The sequence below is a fragment of the Talpa occidentalis genome, unplaced genomic scaffold (assembly GCF_014898055.3).
Source record: "Talpa occidentalis isolate TD23 unplaced genomic scaffold, MPIMG_talOcc4v2.1 talOcc4.13, whole genome shotgun sequence".
Lineage (NCBI taxonomy): Eukaryota > Metazoa > Chordata > Mammalia > Eulipotyphla > Talpidae > Talpa > Talpa occidentalis.
The window spans coordinates 57,037,066-57,050,381 of NW_023601322.1; the positions used below are offsets into that span (position 1 = coordinate 57,037,066).

General features: G+C 36.3%; 1 long non-coding RNA gene and 1 pseudogene across 1 annotated transcript; both read right to left on the reverse strand.

The window, feature by feature from the left end:
* Window positions 1–2,944: 2,944 nt before the first annotated feature.
* On the reverse strand, window positions 2,945–5,192 carry LOC119242683 (olfactory receptor 2T3-like; annotated as a pseudogene).
* A 260-nt stretch (window positions 5,193–5,452) lies between these two features.
* On the reverse strand, window positions 5,453–10,132 carry LOC119242684 (uncharacterized). Its single transcript, XR_005124537.2, has 3 exons — window positions 10,076–10,132; window positions 7,452–7,490; window positions 5,453–5,551 (listed from the first exon to the last, which is right to left on the reverse strand). It is a non-coding gene; the product is annotated as an uncharacterized LOC119242684 (long non-coding RNA).
* Between the last annotated feature and the right edge of the window lie 3,184 nt (window positions 10,133–13,316).

The window sequence follows — 13,316 nt, forward strand, 5'->3', positions numbered from 1 at the left end:
GAAATAAAAGAAAAGATTGAAGTAACCATTGTCAACGATGACTAAATATGCCAGAACAATAACAGCATCCCAATTAATTATGTGATATATTTATATATTCTGGCACACACAAATTCATGCTACCAGAATTCACATTCAAAACTGTGTATAATAATAGCATTATCTGTAGCTGGTAGAAACTGAAGATAGCATGCATATTTATCAACAAGTATGTATGAATAAATTATAGTATAGTCAGGAAATTAAATCCTATTAAGCTAAAAAAAAAACAAAAACCATGATGCAACAACTTAGGTGAATTTTTTAAATGTAATAAACCATTCCAAAAGCAATTAATAAAGGAATATAAACAACATAATCTAATCATTTAAAACAAATTGACATACATGAGCAGGTAATGATCTACAAATTTTTCATCCATACATGAGCAGGTAATGATCTATAAATTTAAAAAATTATATAAAAGAAGTGAACTTACTGTCTGTAACTCATGTTTAATGAAAATACAAGGACTTCCAGGCACTAGGGAGATTTTTAGTCTAGGTGTAGGGATGTGCAATTGTTGATACCTTTAAAATACTCTAGAAAATGTACCCTTAAAACCTTTAAATTCTTTCCAGTGCCATTCTTCTCAACAAAAGCTTATTTTAGAAAGCATACAATGAGTGGAAGAAGATAGAATACTAGTGAACAGCATGCTTTGCACTACTTTTCAATAAAATTTTATCTCAATTAAGGTGTCAGTTGGAAATGTTGGAAAGAGGAGAATGGGGGGAGATTTTTAGGAAGATTTTTCAGAAATCTGAGTACTTCTTTATGAAAGTAAGTTATTACCACACTTCTCATTTGGAAATATGCAGTTACTTTTTTTTTTCATTTTTTTTAAGATTTATTTATTCATGCATATAAGAACAGGGGTACAGGCCAGTTGTGCAGGAGGTTGAAAGGATTTACCAGAGACAGAGAGGGGAGCAGAACAGGCAGACTGACTAAAATACACAACCGAAGGGAGCAGCAGGCAAGACAGGAGTAGTCTGCCCCACCATGGGGGTATCTCCCCGGCTGTCCAGGATCAAACCCATGCTGCAGAGGCTGTGGACAGTTTCACAGCACTGCGCTCAACTGCCTGCACCTCCAGAGAGGCCCATGTGCAGTTACTTTTTATTAGGTACTTTTGTCTCTATCCTTGCCCTCTTCCAATATCTCCAATTACTCTAATTCACAGAAAATATTGCAAAATTAATATAACTTATTTACACAGTTAACATGACTTTAATTATATATGAATAAATTGTGTATGAACATATAGTCCTTCTAGATTTAGAATAGTTGGAAATTATATGAGGGCAAGCAAACTTATATGTGTAATTAATAATTATGTTAAAAATTTAATTATAGTGAAAGATAGATATGTATGCTTACTCCTGCACTGATCATTCTAAGTTATAGTTATTCTCAAATTTGTACGTACTGCTTCCTGAAATTTCCACTGGCTTTTTTATACACCTGTCTGTTCACATCTTGACTCTCATTGTGAAATATTATTTTGTCTTTTATGTAACAGTGCTCAAAGCAGGAGTTCTCTCCTAGATGTTATATGGCTTTCTTGGTGAAAAAAATTAATAATTATTCTGAACAGGAGCTCATGTTTGTATAAGTTTCTCGTCCAATAGCAAATAAACTCCTTGAGTTAAGGGATTATTTCTGTTCACTGTTATAGCCCCTTGTGAACTGCACAGCATCTGTGACATAGAAGGCAATCCATAGAGGTTAAATAAATGGTTGAATGATTCAACAGTCTAGGATGATTTTCACTTGCAAAGATCTTGCAAATAACTATCTTAATTATATTAAATCGAAGAATATTGGGTAAAACACATATGAAGTTTTATGCAAGATGGTTTTGCAGTTACCTTAAATTCATATGTGGAATTGTGTAAATGAAAATATAAGATCAGAAATCATAAATTATCTCATCATAGTTGATTGTTTTAATATGAAACTTTATTCATTTCAACAGTTATGAAGCACCTCCCAGACACAATGTCTACACTGACACCTGAATGTCCATGATGAACCAGAGTTGCGTCCAAGCCACTTTCCTCCAGTCACATGTGAAAGGGAGTAAAAATGATCCAGAACCTTTGAGAGTCTAGACTGTGCGGCATGAATATATTAAACATATTTATTTGTATGCTAATAGTTTTATTTTACTAATAAAGAAACTAAGGTCATGGTGGGGTAATTTGCTCATTAGAGTTGCTGAGTAGCCAAGCTGGCAGTCTCTCTGACCCTACACATTCTCTCCTACCTCCACAAATTGAAGGCAAACAAGAAGCACAGAAGACATTGAGGAAAGAAGAGAACTTCCAGTTAAGAAAAAGTGTGATAGGCTATAATTCATATTATTATATACTTATTCCTCAAAGACCTTGATTAAGACATTTGTTTTCCCCATCTCAAAAGAGATGTAAGGAAACTTCAAAAGCTAGAGCAAGTTCACAAATGTCACATAGTCTTCAGAATTAAAATAGCAGATCCAGGACTAAAGCTAAATACCCCAATATATTGGTGAATTCAAGTCAGGATTTTAAATTTTATTTGTATTTTTGTGCTCTACAATGACAAAAAGATGAAACAAACACATAGTAAAAATACATAAAATCTATGGAAATATAACACATTACCTATTTACATCAGCAATGCAATAATATAACCTACTATGGTTTAATTAACCTTTCATGTGTATAGCCTACTTGAGCAGTTTTGTTTCTGTTATGTATGTCCTCAAATGAGTGAATTTCTAAAACAAATATTTTACTTACCTTTAGGAAAATTTTTCTTACTTTTTAGGTGTCTTTTTTTTTTTCCTGATTTGATGGTGTTATTTCCAAATTCAGAAAAATCCCTTTCATGCACTGCACGGATAATTGTTAATGAGAAACAAAAATACTCAGTTGACATGCTAGATAAAGAAAATAAGCAGTCTATGGAAATACAGCAGGCATTGGAACATCTGGTGTTCATTCTTTTGATTGCAAACAAGACAAAATCAGGGCCCTGTGCTAAGTAACTTAATAATTTGGAACTGCATTCTTACATATTAATCAAAGAAAATGCATTTTTCCTAATTATTCATGCTATAGAAATACTGTATACATTAATTATTTTGTTCATGAAAATAATATGTGTTCTGGGCCTCCCTGGTGGCACAAGGGGTTAAGCACTGCACTAAGAAGTAATCCGCAGCCTCTGCAGCAGGATTTCAATCCGCAGCCAGCCAGGGAGCTACTGCATGGTGCAGCAGAACTCTCCTGTAGCGCCCTCTGCTCCCCTCAGCAGTGTATTTCAGTCAGTCTGCTTATTCTGTTTCCCACTCTGTCTCTGGTGGGTCCTCTTACCCCCATGTCTCTGGCCTACACCCCAGCTCTTGTATGCATAAATAAATGAATCTTGAAAAAAAAAGAAAGTAATATGTGCTCTGATTCTACTTAGTAGACAGCTATTCTCTATATAACAAACAACAGGGGAAGTAATGGCTGAAGAAAAGGTCAAAATCTTTCTGATTGTTTGCTTGCTTTTTTTATTCCATTTCAAAAGGTGAAGCTAAGATTAGGACTCATTAAATTTTCAAGACTATTACGCTTATTCTAAATATGGCAGACAATCTTCTGCAATAGAATAAAACAAATTATGAAATCACTTTTATTTGTAGATTTTTGATCTATGAAATTAGATGAACCTATTAATTATCTCTCTAGAATTTTAATGTGCATTGTTCCAGGTAGCTTTGATTACTAAATAATATTGAAAAATAGAATTAATACTATGAATCTCATTTTCAACATTTTGGAAAAATATGTTCATCTGTTCTTACTGAAATGTAACAGCATACATTAAAACCCAGTGACTGCACTTGAAATAAAACTGAAGAAGAGAAGCAAAAGAAAAGTCAATATTCCTTCAGGGTTCTTTTGGGATGTGATGACTCCACAGTAAACCAGTTTTAAGGTTAAGCTATTCACAATCAAGTCTCATGCTAAAACAGCCAATTATGATGAGACATATTATGATGAGTAAGAAATGTGGAGGGAAAATGCCACATGCATGCAAGAGGAAAGATATGGGTGGACTCAGTGCTAGGGATCTTGGATCTAACAGATAAGTGAGAAAGGAAATAGGGGAGAGGGATGATAAAAAAAGGAAAATAGATATTGTCATTCCCAAGAATTTCCCATTTATAAATTTTCTTAAGCTTAGCCCTGATTGCATTACATTCCTCATAGCCTTGTGACATCTTTGTTGCGAAGGCTGTAAAGGAGGGGATTCAGCACAGGGGTAATGATGGTGTAAAAGGCTGATACCACCATGTCTTTCTCAGCTGTGTGATAGGAACTGGGAAGCATGTAGGTGTAGATGGCAGCACCAAAGAAAAGCAGCACTATAATCATGTGGGAGGATCAGGTGGCAAATGCCTTCCTGAGACCTTCGGCAGAATTCATTCTGAAGATGAGTTCCAAAATAAAGGCATATGAGCTTGAAATGACTGTGATGAGGATGAGGAACATCAAAACACAGCTTATGTACATGAACATCTTGTAGCGGGAAATGTCAGAGCAGGAGAGCTTCAACAGGGCAGGTGTCTCACAAAAGAAACTCAATATTTTCCTGGACTGACAGAAGGAGAAACTCATAGTGATGGGGCTGAGCAATGAACCATCAAATATTCCTAGAAAACAGCAACCAGACACCAGGCATTCACAGACCACCTGGTTCATCAACGGGGGGGGTAACGGAAAGGTCTGCAAATAGCAACATATCTGTCATAAGCCATAGGAGTCAAAAGGAAAAACTCAGCTCCTGCTAGGGTCAGGTAAAAGAACATTTGGATCCCACAGCCTGCAGGGGAATTGTATGATCTCCCATGACCATGCCTACAAGCATCTTGGGCACAGTAACAGATATGTACATGAGGTCCATGAGGGAGAGCTGGCTGATAAAGAAGTACATAGGGGTATGCAGATGGGTCTCCATGTGGATCAAGAGGATGAGAAAGGGGCCTCCCCAGTGGCGCAGTGGTTGAGTGCTGGGTTGCGAAGCTGGCCGCAGCCTCTGCGGCGCCGGTTCGATCCCCGGTTGCTCCCCGGCCACCAGAGGAGGGTCCCACATGGCGCACAGACCTCTCCTGCCGCCCGCTGCTCCCCTCAGCAGTGTACTTCGGTCCTTCTGCCTGCTCTGCTCCCCGCTCTGGCTCTGGTGAATTCTCTCACCCTCCCACGCTTCTGACTGTACCCAGTGCGTGTATGGACAAAAGAAACAAACAAAGAAATAAATAAATAAAACATGCCTCTCCTTTAAAAAAAAAAAAAAAAAAAGAGGATGAGAAAGGCATTCCCAGTTAGGGTCATCAAGAAAAAGATGAAAGTCACAGAATAGAAAATAACCACATGCTTGGATTTACCAAAGAGCCCCACAAGGATGATATCAGTGTTTGATGTTTGATTCTATGAAGTTTGATTCCTTATGTACATGCTCTAGGTATAGCTCTCATCTGAAAAAGAAAATAAAGTCAGTTTATTGACCTCTTATATGCACATGATTTTCTTAACATTTTTAATAAGGCATTTGCACCATTTAAGTCCTATTTATTTTTCCCAAAAATGAGAATATAAAAGGACTAAAGCCATGGGGTAGTAAGGAAGTTAAAGTAGTAAATACACATTAGATATATAATCCAATGCTTATTTAGAAAAACAGCAAAATTCTCCCCTCTATAAATTAACATTTTCACTCAGCAACTGCTTTGTCTGAATATTTTGGTTTTTAATTTCTCCAGTTGAACTGCTTCAGACATGCTTGCCACATTGCCTTTAAAGGAAAATATTAACTCAATTCTCACTACACTTTTTGGCACAGTAACAAATCCAGGACTCTGATGGAAGTCACAACTGATGCTAATTGCAGTATTACTATCTAATGTTAGTAATATAATTCAACTGAAGTTCTCTGAAAGCTTGAAATTTTATTAGACCTATGCTACGGTAATATACCTCCTTTGTTCCTCCTCCCTCACTACAGCATGCCAATTTAGTCAACTGTTGTTGTGTGATGGTGCTCCATAAGCAGAACTATCAGGGACATCAGAGAAGATAGAACCAACCTGTCTGGGGACAGCAGCTCAGGGTGCAGACATGGTACAAGGCAGGAGGTCAGCAGTGCACTGGCTAGTTCTCACAACCCCAAAGCAAAGTCTAAGCTATGTAATGCACTGACTTTCATTCAGAGAAATGATTTTTATAAGTTACAGAAATAAAGTATGCAAATGCCCTAAATGCCAAAGATTTAGTTGAAAAATTAGTAAAATAATAGATTTTTTTTCATTTTTTGGTGATATTTACCCCCAAAACTGCCTAAAATATTAGATAGTCCATGAATGAATGGAGTTAAAGAGACTGGACGGTGCAGTTGGGCTGATAGTAGACAAAGCTGCAACCCTACATTCCAGACTAAAGATCCTTCCATTCTTTCATTTCAATTTAATTAGAAAACTAGCAAAATTCTCCTCTCTATAAATCAGCAACTTTGCTCAGCAGATGCTTTGTTTTAGTACTTTAGTTTTTCATTTCTATATTCCCATTGCTTGAGTCGTGCTTGACACTTACATAATTGTCCTAAAATCATGTAAGTGTAAGTGAGTGATAAGTTCTAAATTATAGAAAGTTCAAAAGCCCCATGACTGAGTAAGGTATGTGATTGTCAGATTGTTGCACCCCAGGTTAAAGAAATATGCTGAAGAAAAACCACATATTAACTGGGACAATGGAAATTCAAGGCAAATTAAAATGTGTTATACCTAATGTTGGAGGTGGCCACCCCGCGTAGTGAGCAGAAGGGTCTTGACCCGAGTCCCTAAGGCATGTGAAAACGCATGTGTCACGGAGGAAAACCTCTGAGTGACAGGATTTGGTGTTGAGAGCCTGGAAAGTGACCTGCGTGGAGTCAGGCTTCTACATCTCCACAGTCTGAGAATAACAAAATGGAGAGACCCTGCGCAGTGAGAAGAAGGGCCTTGACCCAAGTCTTTAAGGCATGTGAAAACACATGCATCTCGGAGGAAAACCTTTGGGTGATAAGACTTGGTGTTGAAAGCCTGGAAGTGACCTGCGTACATCTCCACAGTTTGAGAATGACAAAAATAATGAGCGAACTTCCCAGGCTCTGGCTAGGGGGCAATAAGATTATGTGCATGAGAACTAACCACCTGGTGCCCTACTGTCTGAAGTAAATAGATAATAGTAAGAAAGTAGACTAATCACTCATACATGTTATCGTTATATGGTATGCTTTGATGTTACACCTGCTGCAATTAAAATAGTATATAATGAGCACTAAGACAATAAAGATTTACTGCATGCTGGACATGACAGTCCCCCATGTCTGATTTCCCTCACCGTCGTGTCCCAGGTTCAGACTCACTAGAAGTCCACAACCTAAGGCAAAAAAAAAAAGAATAATTCAGAAATCTAAAGTCAGAATTACTTCAAAGGTAGTGACAAAAACTAGGTGTCTTTACTCCTCATTTTGCACCATAAAAAAAAAAAAAATCAAAACTGAAGAGACATGCTAACAAGTCCCATTCCAGAAAAATATAAACACGCATTGTAGAGTGCATACCTTTTTTCCACCTTTTCCTCTCAACAGGTTATTCCTGAGTCACACCAACCTAGTAAAGATGCTTTAATCATTGCAAAGTGGGCAATGTGGTTTAAATTCAGGAGCCAAAGTAGGGAAGTTACATCATCAATATTTTCACATTAGGGAACTAAGGTGACTCTCAGTCCTTAAACACTTTGCAGAGTTGAACCAGCACAAAACTAACAAAACTGGGGAATGCAGTAAATATTTTCAACTTTCCTCATTTATTCAATTACTCACACTTGTCATGACCTATTCTCCGGAGTTTCTACCTTCTCTACGATTCTCTCAGAACTTAACATTATTGTTTTTCCAGTTGTCTTTTGTCAGTTATATGTAGCTCCAATTACAATATACATGGGCATGGAATTTGCTTTATGTAGTGCAGCTATCAAAAAGTAATTCCACTTTTTTCATGAGCATATTATATAAATTTCTTTAATTTTAAAGCTATATTTTCTTATTTAAAGTAATATTTTCCTATTTGATATTTATTTAGAATGATGCCTTTTTGTAAAGAAAAACATAAATTTTCAGATAGACAGTAACATGCAGAACATAAACACAAGAATAAGAACATGAACCCAGAACTGGCTTAAAATAGCATTTTCTTAAAATAGTATTTTCTTCCCCTCACACATTGCGTAACTGAACACTGTGTATGTGCCAGTGAACCATGTAATGACTGTATCAGGTACTTTACAATATAGTAAGTATATGAATACTTCAGGATGGGGATTGTACCTGCAGTTCACATTCTTTCTCTAAGCCACATGGCCAATCTAAAAGCTCATTTGAGGTTCATATGAAACGTTTGTTTCTTTATTGTGTATCTAAGTTCATTATCATGGTCCCCAAAATTCAGAGAAATCTGTATTTGAAATTGAACCAATAAGTCGACTTTATTATTCCATTTACTTTCTTATTTCCATGTGGCTGAGACATCATGGAAAAGGCCTAGTGTCAACAGTTGGAATATTATAAATAAAAAATACATTTTGCTTAAATTATAAGACAACTATACATGTCACCTTTGATTCTATGTAATCTTCAGTACCTAGAGGAGAATATTCTTCTGAGATTTTTCAGGAGCTTTCTGGGAAATCACAGAACTAGTTTAAGATCCAAAGACTACACTGTTACTAGTTTCAGGTCTTACATCTGAGTCTTTAACCCATATTGAATTTATTTTTGTGTACAGTGTGATATGGTGGTCTACATTCCTTCTTTAACTTGTGTCTACCATTTGTTAAAGGGACTTCCCCTTAACCATTTTTAACTTTCAGCTCCTTTGTTATAATTTAATTGTCCATATAAGTGTTCATTTATTTATTTCTCAATCTCTTTCATTGGTGTGTGTATGTATTTTTATCCAAATGCCATACTGTTTTGATTTCTACAGCTTTGTCTTACAGTTTATAGTTTGGGAATTCATATATCCATTCTTCTTTTATGTCAGAATAACTTTGGGTATCAAGGATATTTTGTGGCTACCTGCAAGTTTCAGTAAAGATTCCTGTATTTCCTTGAATAATGTCATTGAGATTTTGATAATGATTTCATTGAATCTGTAAATTGCTTTAAGTAAGGTATGGCTTCTTCCAGTCTGTTTTCATTTTTCCTTGTGTGTTTTTCACTCTTTTGAAAGTATCTTAAACCTATCATTGTACAGGTTGTTTACTGCCTTTGTTAAGTTTATTTCTAGATATTTCATTATTATTGGTGCAACTGCAAATGGGAACAAAATATAAGCAAACACTATCAAAATATTTTGGGGGACTTTACTCCAACAATAGGGAACTAAAGCAAAAATAAACAAATTGGACTACATAGAAAATAAACAGCTTCCACACAGCAAAATAAACTATTACAAAATTAAAAGACAACCTCTGACTTCACCCACAACATGGCAGAATAGAGAGGTTTAGATCACTCTTTCACCTAACCATAGTTAAAAAGAAAATAAAACTACATTAAAATTAGCTTGAAAATAGATCTGGAAGTTCTTTGACAGAGACTGAGGACTTTCCAGAGGTTTTTCATTGAGTTTAGTAACTTGCTGGAGGGAAAGTGAATTAAGAGGTGAAGATCATGGTCAGGGTGGCAGCACAGGTTAGATCAGGCATAGTGAATATTACAAGAAAAGCTTTTCAGAAAAGGAGTGGTACACTCAATTAGATTATATAACATAAGAATAATGAGTCGTCCAAAAGATGAAAAGTGAGAGAAGAGAGGGGAGACTCATTCAAAAATTACAGATGAGAATTTCCTGAACCTAAGAAAAGGGGTAAACATTGATGTCCAGGAAGCAGAAAGAATGAAGTGAAAGATAAAGAAAAAGCTATTAAAGACTGACAGATAATAAAAGAAAGTGACTTACAAAAGAATCCTCATCAGTTTCTTGTCATATTTCTCAGCAGTTACTTTTCAGGTCAGAAAAGAGTGGAATGAAATTTTCACAATCCTAAAGGACAAAACCCCTAGCCAATAATATTCCAGCTAACAGAATATTATTCAAATATGAAACTTTTTTATCACTGAAATAAAAGTTTTCCCAGACAAAAGCTAGTGGGATTTATCTGTTCTACAAGAAAACATGAAGGGATTCTTCAATAAGAACAAAAAACAACCTTGAGCAAAGAGATGATAACAACATGGAATACGAAAATAAAAATTAGTAAGAAACTAGACAACACTAAAGGAGGGAAGAAAATATTAGAACAAGTCAATAGCAGCTTATAAAGGAATTTTTAACACATGAAAATTTTGATATCTCCCTCATGGTAATCAAAAAGAAAAATTCTAGAATAAAAACACAGAAAAATAAGGGGGATGGGGGGATGGAAAGAACAACCAGGGAAGGCCATGCAAATGAAAAGCCACAGAAAAAGAAATTAAAGAAGAAACAAGAGAAGGACAAAACATTTTGAAACAACCTATCAATTGTAAAGGAATAAGGCATTGTTAAGTTCAAAAATAAAATCATTCTTTGTTCCTAGGGTCTCCAGATGACAAAGAAATCTCAAATTAAGAAAAAGTCTCAAGTGGAAAACAAATACAAGATTAAACTGGAGTATGTGATTTTCCATACAAAGACTTTCTAAAGCCTTTAATGTCATGCATGAAAATCTCTATAATAGTGTTTCTGTGGATCTCACAAGCATTTTACTATAGCATTTACAGGGGCCCAATGTCGATAAGCATTTATCATAAATAAATTTCTCTTTAGAGCCTCCCCAGTGGCGCAGTGGGTTGAGTGCAGCACTGTGAAGCTGTCCGCAGCCTCTGCAGTGCCGGTTTGATTTCTAGCTGGCCAGAGTGATTCCCACATGGCGCAGCAGACCTATCCTGCCTCGTCTGCTGCTCCCCTCAGCAGTGTATTTCAATCAATCTGCCTGTTCTGCTTTCCACGCTGTCTCTGGTGAATCCTCTCACCCTCCCTGCCTCTGGCCTGTACCCCAGCTATTGCATAAATAAATAAAAACAAATAAATAGATTTCTCTTTATGCCCTTTATATAATGGTTTACTGACCCCAATAAAATTGTTTAAAAAACTCACATAAAAAATATGAGAATTTATATAATGGAAATGTTCCCGACTTGACTCAAAAGCAACAGAGAAGCTCTGTACTCCAATTATTTTATGAACAACAGAAAACGTACTGGAGATGAAGACTACTTAATTGCAAATAAAGTGTTATTACAGAAAAGGAAGAATGATCCAGGATGTGACTAAAATCTGGGAGAGTTGAGTTTAATTGGACGAGGCCAAAATGTGTAGAGAATTATTCCCAGAGAGTAGTAGTGGACCCTAATAAAGAGAATGATAACATGCATTTATTTGTATTACATATGCTAAAATGTAGTTTTATTTTATGTGTTCTGATCCTTTCGTATCGGAGGTTTGCTGACCACCCCTCTCACAATTAGCTAATACCTAGAGTTAGCCCATACCTACCTATGAATGCACCACTCACATGCACTAACCACCCTATACGCCTACTCTCTTTATTTTTTTTTTTTTTTTTTTTTTTTTTTTTTTTTAGGGAACAATTAATTTTTATTGAGTACCATTACCTGTTGTTTGAATGCATCTTTTTTTTTTTTTTTTTTTTTTTTTTACAAAAGACACACCTTAGATTTATTTTTTAATTTTTTTCACATCATTGTTCATTTTTAAATAATATCTGCTTCCCCCTACCCCCTCAGGTGTAGTCCCCATAGAGTTTCCTTCACCAGTGCACCTGTGCACCCTCACCTCAGTCCCCTGTGATCCTCCCTCCCTCCCCCTGGTCCCTCCCCCTCCTCCTCCCCTGCCGGATGTCTCTGATTTATAATTGTCTGTTTTTGCTTTGTTGTGTTTTGTACTGTTATTTTTTTTACACTGATGTCTTATTGGGTTCCCCTATGTTCCTCCTATAAGTGAAACTATCCGATATTTTTCTTTTTCCTTCTGGCTTATTTCACTGAACATAATTCCTTCTGCTGCATTGCTCAAATGGCATTAGTTTATCTTTTTTGATTGCTGAATAATATTCCATTGTGTACATATACCACATCTTCTTGATCCAGTCATCTACTTTTGGGCATTTGGGTTGTTTCCAGGTTTTTCCTATTGTAAATAGTGCTGCAATAAACATAGGGGTACAAGTGTTCTTTTGAATCAATGTTTCTGTGTCCCTTGCATAGATCCCTAGTAGTGGAATTGCCGGGTCGTATGGTAGCTCCATTTTTAGTAGACTGAGGAACCTCAAGACAGCTTTCCATAGTGGTTGGACCAGTCTGCACCCCCACCAGCAAATGCAGGAGAGTTCCTTTTTCACCACATCCTCACCGACATTTGTTATTGCTTGTTTTATTGATATGTGCCATTCTTACTGGTGTAAGGTGGCATCTCAATGTGGTTTTAATATGCATTTGCCTGGTTATAGGGATGTTGAACATTTTTTCATATGCCTGTTGGCCATTTGCATTTCTTCTTTGGAGAAATGTCTTTTTTTTTTTTTTTTTTTTTTTTTTTTTAAATATTAAATTTTATTTTTATATTCCCCCATACAATTGCAAACGCCCCATTCTGACCCCAATCCTTCCCCTAACGCCCCCCACCCCCCAAAAAGTGTCTCTGGTTCATAGTTTTTTTGTTGATTTTGATTTTCACTTTCTTATATTCATTTTCCTGGTCCCTTATTTAAGTTTTCTAGATTCCTGCTATGAGTGAGACCATCCGGTATTTTTCTTTTTCTTTTTGGCTTATTTCGCTGAGCATGATCCCTTCCAGCGCCATCCATGTTGCTGCAAATTGCATGTGTTTATCTTTTTTGAATGCTGAGTAATATTCCATGGTATATATGTACCACATCTTCTTGATCCAGTCATCTATTTTTGGGCATTTGGGTTGTTTCCAAAGCTTAGCTATTGTAAACAGTGCTGCTATAAACATAGGAGTGCAGGTGCTCTTTGGAATTGATGTTTCTGTGTCCTTTGGGTAAATACCTAGGAGTGGAATTGCTGGATCATATGGAAGCTCTATGTTTAGTAGGTCCAGAAATCTCCACACAGCTCTCCATAGTGGTTGGACCAGTTTGCACTCCCACCAACAGTGCACAAGAGTTCCTTTTTCT